Source organism: Topomyia yanbarensis, chromosome 1, assembly GCF_030247195.1.
Source record: "Topomyia yanbarensis strain Yona2022 chromosome 1, ASM3024719v1, whole genome shotgun sequence".
Lineage (NCBI taxonomy): Eukaryota > Metazoa > Arthropoda > Insecta > Diptera > Culicidae > Topomyia > Topomyia yanbarensis.
Genome location: NC_080670.1, coordinates 21,097,806 through 21,114,072, shown reverse-complemented (window position 1 = coordinate 21,114,072; position 16,267 = coordinate 21,097,806).

Genomic DNA, 16,267 nt, shown 5'->3' with positions numbered 1-16,267 from the left:
ACCGTGCCGACGGTGAATCGAAAGTGAAATTTTCCTCCACCATTGGGCGGACGGAACGGAGAAAATTTTTCCGCTGCCAGCAAAGGAAAAGTTACCGTTCGTGATCGGGCGTTGGATTACAAAGCTGGCGAAGGAATTGAATGAATGCAATCGAAACGCTTGTAATGAAAAGCAATGCTCAACTAATTGAAATTGTGCTTAACTGGAAAGTTGAAAATATCAACTAAAGAGACTGTGTACATCAACGCGTGTCCATAGATTCTAGTAGAGGAAACCGGGGCTAGTTGGTGGTGTTTTCAGTTTTCATTTTTTACCGATTTTTGGTAGATATTGCAATCTATTGAATGATGAAAGGGCAGACTATTAGCAACATCTCTGAATTTTATTCAAATGTTTAACCCATTATCTACATTTCTAGAGACAAAAATCTGTGACGCGGAAAAGCCACCAACGGTTGCCGGAATGCCAGAAAATAAGCATTCAAATGGAAATTCCATTACATCAGTGGTCCTTATGAAATGTGCCGATTGTTTTTTCAATAAAACTGTGTATTATTCACCACTTTCCATTATATTACAGTCTCAATACCCCGGCATTTTAACTTCGACGTGTACTCCATATTCAAAACCAAATTTTCGAAATTCTTCAGGCGATTGGCCGATGTTAATATCCTCTGCATTGACGAGTGACACAAGAAAAAGATTCTCTTGCTTTCGAGTTTATTATTGCATTGTAAATAGTACTTGCCCAGCGTCCGTCACCGTCAATTTACCCCAACTGCACATTCTATAAGAAAGAATTTAAAAACTGCTATTGTTTGTGGATAGATGCAATATCTATACGGATGCTGAAAGCTCATTTCACGAACTATCGAAAAATATAATCATTCTGGAAATAGGGTGATGAGCCTATTTTCGCCATGTTTCTCGTATCACCCTTTGAAGCCGTTGGTTAGAGCAGCGTCTGCCATCTTTGTTTAACGCATTGAGTCAAATGGTTGTGCAACAATAGGGGCACTCGATTCGAGTTTTCGTTGTGCTCAAACACGAGAATTTCACTGTTTTCAGATCATTTGTGTTATTATTTTGGTTCTTAATTTATTTATTTATAAACGTAAACCATTAACAGGCCGCAATCGGCCCCAATAATGATGTCTTAATCTAACAATTCTTAAAAAAATTCAAAAACCTTATCTTTATAACATTACGAGTCAAATTAAAGTCAAATAGGTGTGTCACACGATTGAATGTTCTTTGTAATCCTGTGATGGCCACATTCGCTGTGTGTTTGTGTAGTAAATAAGCCACTAGAACAAACCTGAACAGACGAAAAAGACAGAAACAAATAACAGCTTACAAGTAAAATAGACGGTTAATGGAACACGACAGGAGTTAAAAAGTGTCCAACCAGCGAATCACGACTGTATGTGATAAAAATGTTGGATTGATTAGTTCCATATACAATTTGGCGAAATGTGAGTTAATAAAACGGCCATTATTATGTGTATTATAGCAACATATCTAAATATGACAGAGAAAATGGCTGCACTGCCAACCTCGCTAGCTGCATACAGTCATCTGTCAACAATTATTCACCAGGGTACAAAAGAGGCAAGAAAACTAAAAATACAGAGACCACTGCTTCAAGATAAAGAGAAAGAAAGGTTCGGAACATTTCTCATTTTTGAGTGTATTTATTTTATACTTGTAAAATTAAGCATGGCCGCCTGGCCCCTGGTACTGAACATAAACATGCGGACTAGCATCCCGATTCTTTGGCGCACGATGAAAAGAGAGAAAAGGCCGGGTTTCACCTCGGATCTTCCGATTCGATTACTTAGGGACACTTTTTATCTCGAAACTACTAATAAAAAATAATTATTACCAAAACAAAACTTATATTAACAGAAAAACGTCATTTGTTTATTCTTTTCTTTTTCATATCCTCTTGATTTATCAGTTTCATCGAAAAAAATGACAGCCTCACTCATGCAGAGAAAAAATGTTCCTACCTGTATCCGTATTAAGTTGTCTCGTCTTATCATAGCCTTCACCCTGTATGTATTTATTATCTTGGTCGGAGTTATTTTCATGTCAGTGAGTGTTCATTCATATTCATATGTGAGTGATTCATTGGAATGGTTCACTTCCATTAGCTGAGACCAGCGGTGCCAGATTTACAGATATGTCTGTATTTTACAGACTTTTGATGGTCTCCTACAGACGTAATCAGAAATCTACAGACTTTTAAAAGAGTAACAGTGTTTAACAAAATTGCACTAGAATAATTGTATCCGAATTCGAGCGATTCCTTCACAATAGTTTTCTAATTTCAACTTACTTTTAAAGTAATAATCTAGTGTAAATAGGATTTACACAACCATCTACAGACTTCTGCAGACATTTTAATTATTCTTCTACAGACATTTCACAAAAACATGTGGCATCGCTGGCTGAGACCGTGCTAATGTGAGGTTGGGGTTGTATACCATTCCCCCGAAAGCCATTTCCCAGAAAGCCATTCCCCAGAATTCCTTTCCCCAGAATGTACCATTCCCCAGAAAGACATTTCCCAGAATGTACCAATCCCTAGAAAACCATTATCCAGAATGCCCCATTCCCCAGAAAGTCATTCCCCAGAATGCCCCATTCCCCAGAAAAGTTATGGTTTTTATTTATTATTTGTGGTTAAGCCAAAGGTTTACGCATACCTAATTAAAGAAATTTATGCGGTGTTAAGCTGCTGAGGATGTACCGTCGAAAGCGGCGGCCTTTCGCAAGCAAACCTGTTATCCTCTCGTATAGCCGGTTTACTCGAACATAGGACTTGGTTCCTTCTTTCAAACATGAGCAGTTCTTTGAATTTGTACTCCAAGCAACTCTTGCACGCAAACTTGTGATCTTTTCGTCTGCCCGGTTTATTCAAACATAGATGTTGATTCCTTCTTTGGAGCTTTGGTTGAATCCATATTAAAATCGAAATGAATGCATATTTTGACAAATGGTTTCGTGGGTTTTTAGAGCATTTATCTTTCTTTTGTATTGGGAATGTTTCGTACGCAAATGTACGATCCACCCGATTGCTCGGTTTACTCAAACAGGTTGCACTAAATACATTCGAAAGTATTTTCATACCTTACGCCAAATGGTACTTATAGTACAGAGTTACAGACATAACACTCGACAACAATTATTCGTCAATGCTAGCGATCATTTTGAATTGAATATATTATTAGTTGGGACTGTTATCGCATTTGCGATTATTGCGCCACTGACATATGCGCAAGTATACGGGGGATATACCAATTGCTCCTGGGCCTGAGGGTTGACAAATTGTAAATGAGTGGTTGGAACCGTGTATAAAAGGTGTAGCTAGTGTTTTGGCGAAATTGGCGCAACGATATTTTTGCGAGGAGCCGCCGCTTTCGACGGCTTATCCGTACCAGCTTAACATCGTGCATCATGCATCAGTTCCTTGACTTAGGTAATGTACAAAGTTTTCGTTTCGCCACACAACCTTACTTACATAACACTGTTACATTCATTTGGATCCTAGGAAGAGGGCTACCCTAGGGGCAGATCACTTGTGATGCATTTTTAAAAATCAGCGAAATTAAATGCATTTATTTTCATCAAAAAAGAAATTCATAATGTATTTTGCGTTGCGTGCAATGTTTTTGCGTTGCGTGCCATGTTGTTTGTGTTGCGTGTAAGATGTCAAAACCATACAGAAAAACTAGCCCTACATTTAACAAAACGTCGGACAAAGTAGATCAGCGTAGGACGTTTGTTAAACAAACTTTTCTGCGAGGCAGTGCAAAGCTGATGCAAAAATGGAAATTAAATGCATTTTTTCAATTTGATGCAAATTTCTTATACATTCTTAGAGTGATCTGCCCCTAGGGGCTACCGCTTTCTATGGTTGTTGTTAAATGGCACTGAAAAACACACCTGTACTGAATTTTGCGATTTGTCCTATATGTATGTTTATATTATTAAAAGAAAAGTAAAAATATTACTATTGTCTAATGCTGGTACCAGTACACTTTTCGAGGGGAGCAATATGGCCAACATAATGAAAAAATGTTTTGATTTTCATCAACAAAATTTCCCACTTCAAAAAGAATGTCTGGGAAATGGTTATATCTGTGGAATGAACTTATGAGCATTGGTTCATTCTGGATACAGTTTTCTGGAGAATAGTTCTTTCTGGGGAAAACACTTCGGTATTTTAGCTTCTGTGGAATGATTTTTCGGGAAAGTTAGCTTTATTTAAATGCGGAATAAATAATGTCATCCTAACTTCCGGTTTCAACACAATGCAAATCATTTCAAATGTGACCGAATCGAAGAATGTCGTTCGATGGAAATGAGAACGAGTAGTACGTTTGAGAAGATCAAATCTATATAAAAAAGTTAAACTTTTCTGGGGAATGACTTTCTGGGAGATGGTGCATTCTGGGGTATGGAATTCTGGGGAATGGTACATTCTGGGAAATGACTTTCTGGGGAATAGTACATTCTGGGGGATGATATTCTGGGGAGTGGAATTCTGGGGAATGGCTTTCTGGGGAATGATTTTCGGGGGAATAGTATACAATCTGAGGTTGGTTTTCAATAGAAACTAAATAGGCAAAAACGTCAAATGACCAGAACCTCTTATTCAATTGAAAGTGAGTGACTCAAACGAAGACGGCTGCAGAACTCAACTGATATAGTGGTGGTATGCTTACAGTGAAAGACTCGCAGTTTCACTTGAAATGAATATTTTCGTTTGAAATTGATATTTTACCGCACTGCTGCAGGGTATCGAGTTGAATTAGTTGGCAGCGGCTCTCGTACCTAGGTAATTGAAAACGATCCCGCCAGTGTCTCAGGGCGAATTGTATAAACTTGCGTTGGATACCTTCAATTCGATGACAACCGTTCATATAGTGCGGGCTCGAAATCGTCGAACAATACTCGAGAGTTGATCGTATTAGGAAGCAGAACAAACTCTTTAGGCAGTAGATATCCGTGAAAGATTTGGCAGCACGGAATATGAACCCCAGGTTTCATGATGCACGGCCAATGACATATGAGACGTGTTGCTTGAAAGTGAGTTTTGAAACAAACATCACTCCAAGATCCTTCACACAGTATTCTCGCGGGATAAGCAGCGTTGAGAGATTGTAGTCGAAATTAATAGATTCCCTTTTCCTCGAGAAGGTGATTGCAGAACATTTTGCGGGATTTAGAACAATTCGATTATCGATACACCACTCGCTAAAGACATCGAATTGTTTCTGCAGGATGTGAGCGTCTGCCAAAGTCTAGATACGGTTGAAAACTTTGACGTCATCAGCATACGACAAGCGTGATCCACTGAGTCTGTAATTCAGTAGAAAGATGAGTGGTCCAAGATGGCTTCCCTGTGGGATGCCAGACGTAGCTGCAAACATTTCAGAGCGATCGTTGCTTATATTCACGCTGAGTTGGCGGCCTATTAGATATGACTGAAACCAACGGAGAAGTGATCCAATGAATCCAAGTTTAACTAATTTAGCGATGGCGATATCGTGATTGATTCTATCAAAAGCGGTGGATAGGTCAGTGTAGATAGCATCGGTTTGCAAGCCATCCCCAAACCCCTCGGACATGAATAAAATGAATGACAATGACATCTATGACGATCTATCAGGTAACTTAGAATATTGCTGAAAGTCTGTGTGGCAATGTTTACATCGTCGCAGTCCAGAACAGAATTCCAGTCGATATCTTGCAGCATATTCAGAATACTGGCGTAATCGGCGCGCTTGAAGTTGTAGGATATATCAGCCGAACCTTCCAAACGATTCAAACTCAGCGTGTATTCGTCTATAGCTGCTATGCTCCCCCGAGATGGACACCAGAGCAGTACAATCGGATGCTGGACGCACTAACCGACTCGTTAGTCGGACGAACGCCGGTTGTTATAGGAGGATACTTTAACGCTTGGGCCGTGGATAGCAGGCTGACCTACGTAAGAGGTTACAGCTTATTGGAAGCCTTGGCGAAGCTGGATGTGAGACTGTGCAACGAACGTTCCGCTACCACATTCCGTAAAGATGGTCGAGAATCCTTCATCGACATAACATTCTGCAGCGCGTCGCTGATGGATGTAACCCGTCAGGGTAACAATTTAGCACTGGGTGGAAATACACCCTTTCGTGCGTACTCTCTCCGTAGAGTGTATTGTTTACGAAAATTTATGCTTACGGCTGTTTCGATACCGTTCACTTTTTTTGTAAATTTTTATATAGTTTCGCGTTTGTGAACGGTTTTGTGCGTGCAGATAGGTGTAGTAATTTTTGTTTGACAATTGTGAATTAATAACATAGGGTTTAAGTAGGTAACCGCTCTCCTCTCGCTGCAAAAGTGGTCTGACTATGCTGTGCCATAGCAATGACAGCTATGCGGCGGTGCGTTTTTTTTGGTGTTTGTTTTGTAATAATCGAGTGTGGAAGGCGGCCATCGAGTTTTGGCTAGATAGTAACGTACCACAGCCACGGACAGACGTTCGAAAAACTTATTTCTTTTTTCGTGACAGTTTCCCGCCACCGTAATAGAAGTGCAGTGCGCGCGTGCGACGGCAAATTAAATCCGTGAGTGTATAGGTTTGTGGTCCGGGCATTCGGAAAAGTCCTAGTGTACGGTCGCCGAAACAGGAAGCTAACCACCAAGGAGCCACTCGCTTCCTCGGCTAAACAAAAAGGACCCAGGTAACACCAGTGCCGTTCTCACTGTGGAGGATCAGCCGAACGAACCTAGTTCTCCTCCACAGTTAATCGTAAAGGAGAACGAAGCAGGGCGGACAAAGGTTCCCCCTTAGGTAGGTTACTGCGGAACCTACTTGGGCCATTCACGGGGAGTAAGTGGACCCGGCGATTATTCGCCCCGTCGCTTGGGATGTTCCAACAAAAGAGCCTTGCTCACCTGCCTGGCTAATTGAAAAGGATCGCTGCGATAGCAGCCAACGATACCAGCAGGAGAACTCGGCCGTCGGAGTCCCGGCCGGTCGGATAAACCCCCGCCTTCCGCCATCGTCAAAAGCAGCAGCAGTGAAGTGCAGAAGCGGCGAAATAAAAGTCGGTAAATTTAGTAAATTACTTGTTTGTTTACTTTTGTTATTTGTTGTTACGAAAATTCGAAATTCCGGTAGAGGCACCTAGGCCGCTCTGAAAAGAAGGGTACGCCGGGCAAACAAGAACCCGAGTAGTGGGCCCCTACTTACATGGATAACATGATTCGGCGAGTTAGTGAGCGGTACACACATAGTGGTTTTCAACCTTTTTCGTTCCAAGTACCCCTTTCCGAATACTGATCCTCATGATGTACCCCTTTCTGAATATTATTGAACACCATTACCCTGTCAGAAAAAAATGATTTTCAATTGGATGAAAACCATAATTTTACAATCCGGAACCTGTTGCTGGGCACCCTTAGTAAGCATCTCAATTCATGACACACTGAAACAATCAGCTTTATTCTGTATTACGACAGATTTAATGTCGTTATTGAGAATGCAAATCAAATTCGTTCGAAAAAGCGATCCGTCATAGTGCAGAATAAGGCTGAATATATAAAGACAAACATCCGACGGGGAATGTTGGATAATAAGTTAAAATTTGTCCCGCATAATTCACCCCCTACATTCGTCTAATTTACCCCTGGGGGTGAATTCACCACCGGTTGAAAATCTCTGCACTACACCATTGGTCGGCGAATTTGTACGGTAACACCGAGAGTGAGGACTGGCGAGTGGAAGTGGAAAATAAAGGACTTCGACAAGGAACTTTTTGTGAAAGCACTTCGTGTTGACAGCCTAACTCCGATTCCGATTGCTGATGAGCTGTCGGAAACATTAGCGAGGGCATGTGATGTAACAATGTCGAGGAAAATGGAGCCGAGGAACTACCGGCGTCCGACGCACAGTGGTCCAAAACGCGAAAAACGTGATCGTTTTGAATAACTTCGAAATGGTTAGTTATAGCGATATACTATCTTCGGAAGAGTTTATGACAATGAGACGCCCCATCTTTATAAGTCAAAAGTTTGATGATTAATCCTCCTATAAGTGAGATTCAAAATTTATTTCTCATATAATTAGAGATAGCAAATTGGTGTATTCTGCAAAGTTGTAGTAAATTCTACTACAAGAAACTTTACTAAAGGTGATAATAGTCTATCTTTAATAGTCTTTGAGATATAGAGCATTATTAGAGGAAATACCGAAAAAATCAATTTTTTCATTATAACTTCTTTCCAAGATTTTTTTGAAGTTCAAAATGTTCTACAAAACTATCACAATTGATGAAATACAAAATTTCGGTGAAGGAAGCAACTTAATATGTTGAGCAGATTCTGAGATATTTACGATTTTTATTCGAAAAATGGCCTACTTTGCACTCAAATAATTCATGAACGGGCAAAAACGGGCAGACCACTCTATATGTATTTGAAAGTACAAGAAAGATGCTGCAAGATTCTGTATGAATCACATGTATCCGGTTGTATCCATGGCTCTGGTAGATGGATTTAAAGAATATCATTTATTAGTCTAAAATATTGATACGAAACATATTCGGTAAAGCTGTTGAGATAAAGTGATGGTACCTTCGGCAAAGTGTCGGGGAATGTTCTTCTTAGAAACATTGCCGAAGACACCAGTTTTCCATCTTTACTAGTTTCTTAGATACGGTGCAATATTTATGGAAAGCCTACTAAAAGCGATTCATTCGGTAATCGCGCATGCTTTGATTATTTGTTTAGCATTGTCACTGTATAGCATTACGTCAGTTGTTGTTTATTGGATCGAATGATTTGTATTTGCAGTAATCGCGAAGGTGGATAATAAACAAATTTTTAAAAGGCTTTCTTTCATATAACAATACAAATTCAACTGTCAAGTCGTTCATAGCAAACATAAACGGTTTGCTTATGTTAATGTTCCAAGCCCTGGTACTACATTCTATTGTGGAACTTGACCTTCTGTGTTGACAAACTTTGCAACCGATTTCAGAGATAATACACAGCCTACTTATACTTAAAATCGTTCCTTGTTAGGATTCGACTATATGGCTCATAAGATAACGCATTACTCTCTGTACCACCGAACAATGCACTGTATCTAAAAACCAGTCAAGACAGAAAGCTTCTGTCTTCAATGTCTCTTGTGAGAACATTCCACATAGAATGCCGAACATAGTCCCACTTTATCTCTTCAGTTCACCGAATATGTAACGCTATACAGTGACAATGCTAAACAAGTAATCAAAGCATGCGCGATTACCGAATGAATCGCTTTTAGTAGGCTTTCCATAAATATTGCACCGTATCTAAGAAACTGGTAAAGATGGCAAACTGGTGTCTTCGGTAATGTTTCTAAGAAGAATATTCCCCGACACTTTGCCGAAGGTACCATCACTTTATCTCAACAGCTTTACCGAATATGTTTCGTATCAATATTTTAGACTAATAAATGATATTCTTTAAATCCATCTACCAGAGCCATGGATACAACCGGATACATGTGATTCATACAGAATCTTGCAGCATCTTTCTTGTACTTTCAAATACATATAGAGTGGTCTGCCCGTTTTTGCCCGTTCATGAATTATTTGAGTGCAAAGTAGGCCATTTTTCGAATAAAAATCGTAAATATCTCAGAATCTGCTCAACATATTAAGTTGCTTCCTTCACCGAAATTTTGTATTTCATCAATTGTGATAGTTTTGTAGAACATTTTGAACTTCAAAAAAATCTTGGAAAGAAGTTATAATGAAAAAATTGATTTTTTCGGTATTTCCTCTAATAATGCTCTATATCTCAAAGACTATTAAAGATAGACTATTATCACCTTTAGTAAAGTTTCTTGTAGTAGAATTTACTACAACTTTGCAGAATACACCAATTTGCTATCTCTAATTATATGAGAAATAAATTTTGAATCTCACTTATAGGAGGATTAATCATCAAACTTTTGACTTATAAAGATGGGGCGTCTCATTGTCATAAATTCTTCCGAAGATAGTATATCGCTATAACTAACCATTTCGAAGTTATTCAAAACGATCACGTTTTTCGCGTTTTAAACCACTGTGCGACGTACTGGTGAAACGAAAGGCTAAGCATCCTCCGGGCTGCCTGCCTAAAAACCAGAAAACGCGCTCAGAAAGCAAGATCTGATGCAGTCAGAGAAGAGTGCATGGCAGTGGCGGATCCAGGAGGAGGGTCGTGGGGGTCCGGACCCCCCCCCCCAATTTTACTTTTTGAGAAATTTCAAATTAGTTTCTATTTTAAATTCATTCTAAACTCAAAATCATGCAGTAAAAGATACAATCACATATGTCGTGTGAACTGTTTGGAATTTTTTGTGTCTATCTAGTGCTAATTTGGGTACTAGTTTAGATACATCGTCTAATTAGACACCCAGATGGTGCTAGTTACTGACGAGATGAATTCGAAACACAAAAAAGCAAAACTTAACTCAAAATCATGCCAAAACAGATTCGACCACCAAAACTGATATTAAATATTACATATTACGTATTGTACAGTGAACATTTCAAAATCGAAATTTCGGATCCCCTTCGAATTTTTTTCTGGATCCGCTCCTGACTACTACAAACCAATACAAACCATCACGAGCCAGCAGGCAGCGGTGTCTATTGGAGATTCCTTCTCGATAGCAGACATTTACCCAATTTATTGAGCTATGTTGATCGGTACACAAGACACGGGCCACTAGGCCTCGGGAAAAATCTTCAAAGTTTGAGGGTTTTTATATCTTTCTTCCATAAGAAACTTAAAGAAATTCAAAACCCTCCCTTGAAAAATGTTTGCATACCAACCTGCTCCGATTTTTGTATGGAAAATGTCAAAAAACATGATAAAGTAAAATTGAATTAAAAGAAAAACTAACATCTACAGCAACGATAAGCATCACCTTCACCATTCATTCATCACATCCTAAAAATCAAAAAATCGCCAAATTCACTTTCCTTTTTGTTCCTGGCTTAAACACAAGCAGAAGTAAGGTTAGGCAAGTATCATTTCCAATTCCTATAGCGCGCGTTGGTTGAAAATATCTTTCCTGAAGCAGGTGAACAAAAAATGAACACGTTTATTTTTATGATGTGCTTTCATCCTTCGGCGAGAAATCAAACAAACAAACAAAAATTCTGCAGTAATGTCCTCGCATGCAAAGAGTCGAGGAAAGCCTCCAACGAGAACTTTCCGCTACCGCGTGGGCGGAAATTTTTGAATTTACTTTACTACTCCCCATGCTCGTATATGTGATTCGGATGCGTAACGTAACAGAACGTGTGAACATTGAGACGACGGGTGGCATATAATAGATAGGTATAACTTTTCGTGGTAAGCATTTAGCAGAGTACACACACTCGAAACGTTATTTTTTTACTTGTTTGAACGATTGTTTGAAAAAGTGGCTTCCTCTTGGCTGCGCAATGTAGCCCCAGGTGAGTTGTTTTCTTTTCCAGTTGTTTGTGACGTTTTGTTTACGCTCTACCCTCAAAATATATATATTCGAACTCATGCTGTAGTTATATTTGAAGGTAGTTGAAACTTTAAAATTTAGTTGCCACGTGCCCGAAGTAGGACGAGAACACTGCAGATAACCCGGCGTTTCAATTTCAGCCTCCAGAAATGTATTAAATTTCATACAGAAGCCCGGTATCATGCACCGTTTTGTTTTTCTTTTGGATTTTTTTTTATTTTGCTAACGAATTGATGGTTATCAGACAGGATGTGGTTCATAGTGATTCCTTTCCAAAGGCTAGCATATGGCCTGGTGTATCGTATGTAGGTTCTTTCTTAATCAAGAGGTTCCCCATTCTCGCATAATGTACGATAATGAAAATGTTTCATTGAAAACCCTTATCATGGAAAACAAATCTTTACAGGAAATAGAATTTTGATGTCTTAGCTTCTTTGCAGGCATATCATATGGTCTTCGGTGCGTGTTTTTTTAAATCGTGTATCTTTTATTATAAATTGCGCCTTCTGGTTGCACACAGAAATAATCCCCTTTAAAATCTAGCAAGCACGGGGACACCACGACAGTCAGTGCAGTACCATGGCGTGTCCTGGGAAAGCAGCACCTGTAGTTATCCTACGAAAGAAATCACAACATTTCGATAAGTGATGTAGCCAAAAAATTTGTCGTTTCGCATAATTACGTCCGCAAGGTTATGGCAACTGGTCTTCATGCAAGCATGCTTCAAAATTTCCTAGAACACAAACCAACTCTGTTCTTAAGAACGACAGTAGGAAGCCATCATCAATATGTTGATGCACAGCTACAGACGAGATACCTATTTGTTAGTCCGCGCACCCGTGGATAGCAAGTGAAATTTTCATCACAACAGGCACCATCAATTTACAAAACTGAATTCTCCGAAAACCTGTTTTGTAATTTTTGAAGCAGCACAATAATGAACCATTATTTTTTCCAAAGAGCGTGATGGAATGGTATGAGGCTATTTCGGTACTTTTTGGAATCCACCAAACTGACTTGGCATGCGTAGGAAGAGAAAACATGTATTTAATACGATATGACTGTACAATAGACTGCCCAGAAAAATAATGATTTTTTGAAAACTCAATCGGCCCACTCCTGAGTTGATTCCCAGTCCCACCATGAGTACTTGCTCCAAATTTGAAGCAAATCGGACAAGTCTAGCTAGCGGACCAACGTGCCTGAAGTTTGTACGGGATTTTTCGACAATTTACACGGAGAAAACCCACTAGCTCGCATTTTCGTCGCTAGGTGGCCCTGTATTCATCATATTATCACTGCAAGTGAAAATAAGAAAGATAATTTAACTGTCTACAATTTTGTCGAAGACTGCTAGTAAATCCGGCTTTGTTGAAAGAAGTTATTAAACTTTTAACGAAATGATGTCTGAGTCAGTTTTGCATGGGGCCTAGAAGCGCTTGGTTTTGTACCAGTGCGCGAATTCCACGAACTATACATTTTTGTGAAATAATGGTTAGATTTAGTTGAATAGTATGTTCAGAACAATTGTAGTACATGATACGAGTTATGGTTTGGTAAGAAAATTTCAATTCCACCTGTTACCGCATAGAAGGCGCTCAAATTAACTTTTTATGGAAGAGAGATAGAATATTGACATGTTCGGAAGAATTACTGCAAATCGCCTGCTCTACAACTTTGTAGAAGACACCTAATTTCTATCTCTACCCGTTGAAAAGTTAGTGTTAGCGCCCTCTATGCGGTAACAGGTGGAACTAAAATTTTCTAACCAAAATATTACTCATATTATTTACTATAATTCTTCTGAACATGCTATTGAGCCAAACCTAACCACTTTTTCACAAAAATGTTTAGTTCGTGTTAATCGAGTATTGCCACACAACCATGCACTGCTAGGCCCCATGCAAAACTGACTCAGATATGACTTCGTTAAAAGTTCAAAAACTCCTTTTAACAAAGTCGGATTGACTAGCAGTTTCCGACAAAGTTGTAGACAATAAAATTATTTTTCCTAATTTCACTTACAGTGATAATACGCTGCATGCAGTGCCACCTAATGGCGAAAATGCGAGCTAGTGGGTTTAATCCATATAAATTGTAGAAAAATCCCATACAAACTACAGGATCGTTGGTCCGGTAGCTAGACTTGTCTGATTTGCTTCAAATTAGGTGCAAGTTCTTCTGGTGGGACCAGGAATCTTATGCTTTTATGGGCAGTGCATTTTTGCATTAAAATCAGCTATTTCAGTATTTCTGATGGAAATTCCATAAGAAATACTGAAATAGCGTACATTGGAATAGAAAGTATTCAAACATCTATTTATTTCTTCAATGTTGTAGTATGAATTTAGCATAAGTTTGTAACCCGTCAGGGTAACAATTTAGCACTGGGTGGAAATATACCATTTATTGGGTATACACTCCGTAGAGTGTATTTGTTTACATGTAAAATTATGCTCACCGCTGTTCGGTACCGTTCACTTTTTCTTGTAAATTTTGTTCATTTTCGCGTATGTGAACGGTTTTGTTCGTGCAGCTAGGTTAGATAATTTTTGTTTTATGTTTGTGAATAAGTAGCATAGGGATTAGGTAGGCCACCGCTCTCTTTTTGCTGAAAAATGTGTGCTGATAATAAAACGGATCGGCGGTGACAGCTATGCGGCTAGGCGGTTGGTTTTTGTTTTGGTCGAGTGCGAAAGGCGGCCATCGTGATATGTTAGAAAGTGACGAACCACGGCGTATTACAGACGCCCGTAAACAGTGCTGTTTTTTTCGGGACAGTTTTCCGCTACTACTGCCAGTAAAGTAAAGTGCGCGCGTGTGACGGCAAGTTCAATCCGTCGTAGAGTGGCGGCCCGTGGTTCGGGCACACAGAAAAGTGGTGTTGGTTCGCCGAAGTGAGACAGCTAACCGTAAAGGAACATTCTCGCGTCCCCGGCTAAAACCCATGGAACCTAACACCGACCGTTCTCGCTATAGAGGATAAGTCGAACGAGCCTAGCTCTCCTCTGTAGCTAATAGCCAAGAAGAACGAAGCAGGGTGGACAAAGGTTCCCCCTGGGAAGTGCACTGCGGTGACTTCCGGGATCACTTGCGGCGAGCAAGTTGATCCGGCGATAGTTCGCCATCGTCGCTAGGGAGGTTCCAACACAGGAGCAAAGCTCACCTCCCTAGCTAAAAGTCAAGGACCGCTGCCGGAGCAGCCAACGTAATCAAGGAGAACTAGGCCGTTGCTGTCCCAGCCCCCAGCAGTAGCAGCTCAACGGCAGCAGCAGTAGTGGAGAGTATTAGGAGGAAATAAAAGTCGGTAAATTTTTTAATTTATTTTGTTTGTTTACCCTTTTTTAGTGGTTACGAAAATCCGAAAATTTGTAGAGGCACCTAGGCCGCCCTGAAAAGAAGGGTACGCCGGGCAAACAAGAACCCGAGTAGTGGGCAAACCCCTACTCACAAGTTCCAGTCATATACCTTTCTTACGATTATTGACACGACCGGCTTCGCACTTTTGGCCCAAGTGGGTAATAAGATAAGCATAATGTGAGGGGAAATATGGAAATATGTCGCATTTTCTCGATAGGGGAAGACGGGGTAAAACGCACTCCGAGATTAGATGCATTTGAAGTATCAAATCATCAGCAGAAACTTATATCAATATCCGATCCAATAATCCAACATCATCTCCTAATAACACTATTGTGTGGAATGCGAATCGAATCGACAAACACACTACCGCTTACCAAAAGAAAATCAACCAAAGAGCACACTCCATTATACACTCCAGTGTATAATGGAGTGTGCACCCTCGAGCGCGCGCTCGTGGTGAATTTATCTGAGCACGCCACTCATATTAAAGAGCAAAAGAGGAACGGGATCCCTGGCACCCAACCTGTTACTCTACGGTCCAGAAGGGTTAACCGTGCAAGGACCGCGATCCCTGGTCAAGCCACGGGGATCTAGGCTGGGCTCTGCAACAGCCTTCTTTTTCGGGCCGCTAGCTCGATCGTGAGTAGCACGCTTGCTCTCTAGGTCGGCTCTTCAATAAAGATACTGATTAAGGGATCGGAAAGAAACGTAAAACAACTGTTTTCCAATGTAACACTTTTATTCCCGAACGACTTACAGTGGGTGTGTGTGGCGTGTATGTTGGCCGGCCGGTTGCTGCTGATGCTGCTCGTGATGGTGATGATGAAGGCGGGAAGTGATCTACGGTGTGGCGTTATGTAGATCGCTGGGCTGGAAAAGCTGGAATGCGCCGTGGCGCCCGCGTGGTTCACGACGATCGCTGACCGCTCGTCGTTATGTGCTCGCCGGGAGTTCGTGCTTCGCTTCACACGTGTCGGACGAATTTCTTTCCTCGGGTGTGGTGAGTGTGGTCATTGTATGCATGAAACTGGCGCGTCTGTGCATCATTGAAATGATGCCTGGCGGTAGTCATGGAATGTCTACCTATATATTTCCACCGAAGAGTTTGAGCTTGAACCGTAGCAACGGCTAGGAGGTCAGAAAGCAAACTGGTATTTTCTTAAATGCCCTTTTTATACGAGTGTCGCAGTTCATTAGATGACGAAGGGGCTGTCCTAGTAATGCTCGCGGCTTGATCGAATTGTACAGACCAATCAGTGGAGACCAGGCATTGCATTTATCGCTCATATGAGTAAATGCTCCCGGATAGTTTGCTACTGCGACAATAAAAACACACATTTTCACACGAAAAGTTATTGGCACTCAC